The following is a 3254-nucleotide window of genomic DNA, read 5'->3' on the forward strand; positions in this document are numbered from 1 at the left end:
TATTCTATATATAATGTGACTATAAAGCGAATTTGCTTTATTTCAGTACTTGGGTCAGACATCAACAGAAAATTCAGAATAGAATTTTTCAAACTTTACCAGTAAATCTGAGCCCTGGGTGATTCTGAGAAAACAAAATAGCCAAGGATAAGAACTTTTAGTATTAAGATGTAGATTTAAGAAAGAGAACAACAGGTATTTTAAAGCAAATTTCCACTGTTTTATCTTGTTTAACATCTAGATATTTTTGGTAGTCAGGAATATTTCAGTCCATGTCTAAACTCTGGGTAGTTCTGTGGTGGATTAGCGCTCCTTTCCTGAAGGGAGCATGTACATATTACCTCTTAATGAATTCTGTTATGATGTCCAGTTTGATAAAAATCAATCTGCTTAAAAGCCCATCCTACTTGCTCTGTTCCTATAAAGTTCCACCAAAAGAAGTTTGTATAATGGAGGACTTTGTACGTACCGGTTCACTGTGCTGGTTTACTTCCTAGTTGTTTCTTTAAAGATATGACTTCCTTGGTATAGTTCTATGTACTTATTATCTAAGTAACTGTTTAAATATACTTAATGTTTTCCAAATGTGTTTTCTGTCTGTTTTTTCTACAGGGTATTTGCTGACAGAGAATCTGATCTTGCATGTTAATTGAAACAAAATTGGCTGAGTGCAAAGTTGGTTTTTTCCTGGGTCACAAAGTATCTCTAGGCCCAAAGAACTGTCAGTTGCTTTAGAACTTTGATCATCAACCTACTTGGGAGATTGGTAGCCATGCAGAAAATGTTCTGAAGCATCTGTGCATGTAAAAATATGTTCCCTCTTTCCCAGATCAACGAAACATTTTGAGAATCATGAGCTACATTTAATTTTGCTTTGAAGTGGGATAAATGGAAGTAGCATCGTGTTTATCTTTTGGAGCTGTTTTTGTTTAAGCTGTATACACATTAACTGGCTCCACTGTAACAAAGTTTGGATATAATGCAGTTTTTCCCCTCATCTCAATAACCTCATCATTCCACAGGTTCTACCTTATGTTAGTTCTCTGTGCATGTAATAAAGAACTCATTCCAAGTCAGACATGGAATTCCAAGTCAGCCTGTATATGGACTGTCTTTTTACAGTGAACATCACTAGGTGGGTTAAATAGAAAGCAGAATAGCCCAACATGCTGAAAATGGAAAAGCAGGAAAGATTTGAAAAATGCCAAGTATACCAGCATTTTCAATGAAAAACAAAAAGCTGTTAAAAGATGCATCCTAATATTGCAAAATTTTGGATCCTTAAAAATTTTTTTTTTACTACCTTTCATGAAATATACAGCAGAGGTTAGCGACTTGTGTTAAAATTATATACCTTTTATCCAAGAAAGCAGTTTAAACATAACTTCAAAAAATTCCCGACAATACTTCTAAGGTGGTAGAGTCCTAATTTTGGACAACCAGGATAGATTTGCTGACACGCACATAGTGAATGTTTTTTAGCCCTATGTTGTGTATGTTCTTCCAAAAAATATTTGGTTCTGCAATATACATAACAACCTAGATGCCATCCAAGAGGATGTATTAAAAGTATCTTAACAAGAAATACTTTATACCTATAGTTCCATGTTCCAAGAATCTTTATATTAAGGATCTTGTAAAATTGATTCTTAATACTGGTTCTTTGAAAGAGACAATTGTGTTTTCAGCCAGGAAATGCTCATACTTGTTAAACTGAATTAGCTGGCTCAAGACTATGTACATGACTGTGACAGAAAAGTAAACTCCCTAATTGGCCAGCTACAAGAATTGGAGTTACATTACTTTACTATCTTAAAATTATTTTCTCATTATTGGCGAACATAATGTTTGCCATTCTCATTCAAGTATAACTCATGTATGAGAAGAAAAATAAAGGGGAAAAATTATTAGTTCTCCTCCATTATTACCCTATATACCTATTCTGTTACGGCAATAATATACTTTGTTCCTGGAAGGCTGAGCTAAAACAAACCAGATTAAAGCACACTTCCTACAGCTAGGGTAGAAGCTATTTTTGTTCTCCTGTTCTTCCAGTTCACCCAGAACAATAGGTTGGAGCCATCTGGGCTCCGACTGGGTCTCCAGCCCTCTCGGTAAAATGAGAGAAGCTAGGTCATACTGCCTAGTCCTTCAGATGCACCAGAGATCCAAAAAAGAAGTCCTGACCATAACTGCCACTTTTCCGGTTTTCAGTCAACTAAAATTGCTCAGGAACACAAACTTTGGGAGTAATTAAGCTACATCAGTCAAAAGAATTAAAACAAGAAAAAAGCACATGGTTTCAATCCAACCAAAAGATATGTGCATGGCATATCTGATGTCCTGATACAAAAACAGTCTAAACTATGCTATGATGTAGAAAGAAGAAAAGCACAGAATAGGCGGGGCGCCGTTCACACGAGAGTCGGTTGGTTCCTGTATCCCTGTCCCCGCCTTCCTCGCCGTCCTGTCGATATTCCTGGAGAACACCTACGTGCCCCGCGCCTCTGTGCCGGACGGGCTCCTCTCCGATCTCACCCAGCAGCTGGCGCAGGGCACGGGCAAGCCGGCGCAGTACATCGCGGTGCACGTGGTCCCGGACCAGCTCCTGGCTTTCGGGGGCTCCAGCGAGCCGTGCGCGCTCTGCAGCCTGCATAGCATTGGCAAGATCGGCGGAGCGCAGAACCGCTCCGACAGCAAGCTGCTGTGACGCCTGCGCGTCAGCCCGGGCAGCATCTACATCAACTACTACATGAACGCGGGCAACGTGGGCAGGAACGGCACCACCTTCATCTGCACGTCGTGCTCCGGACTCCCCTGCCCCAGGCCCGCAGCCCGCGCACCCCGCCCCCAGCGACCCCACCTCCCGGGACGGAGAAATAAACGGTATAGAGAAGGGAAAAAAAAAAAAAAAAAAAAAAAAAAAAAAGGCACAGAATAGTGTTAATAGTATTCCTTTGTGTTAATTTAAAGTATATGTATAAATGCTATTCATAGAAACTTCTGGGAAGATACATAAACTGAATAGTGGTCACCTATTTTTTGGGGGGAGAGGGAAGTGTAGCTTTCCTTTCTCATGCAATTTTCTCTATTTGAATGTTCTAACTCTTGGATGTATTGCCTTCATGTATTTATTTTTGTGTTAATGGATCACCTGGATGGTAAGACTATGCATCATTTTCGTTTGCTTCTTTATTCTGCTCAGGGTAAAGAAACCTAAGTGTTACTTAACAACAGCACCAGGAAAAGGCTGA

At 39.7% G+C, this 3254-nt stretch overlaps 1 pseudogene; it reads left to right on the forward strand.

The window, feature by feature from the left end:
- Positions 1-2119: 2119 nt before the first annotated feature.
- Positions 2120-3254, forward strand: LOC132489091 (macrophage migration inhibitory factor-like; annotated as a pseudogene).

The sequence above is a fragment of the Mesoplodon densirostris genome, chromosome 1 (assembly GCF_025265405.1).
Source record: "Mesoplodon densirostris isolate mMesDen1 chromosome 1, mMesDen1 primary haplotype, whole genome shotgun sequence".
NCBI lineage: Eukaryota > Metazoa > Chordata > Mammalia > Artiodactyla > Ziphiidae > Mesoplodon > Mesoplodon densirostris.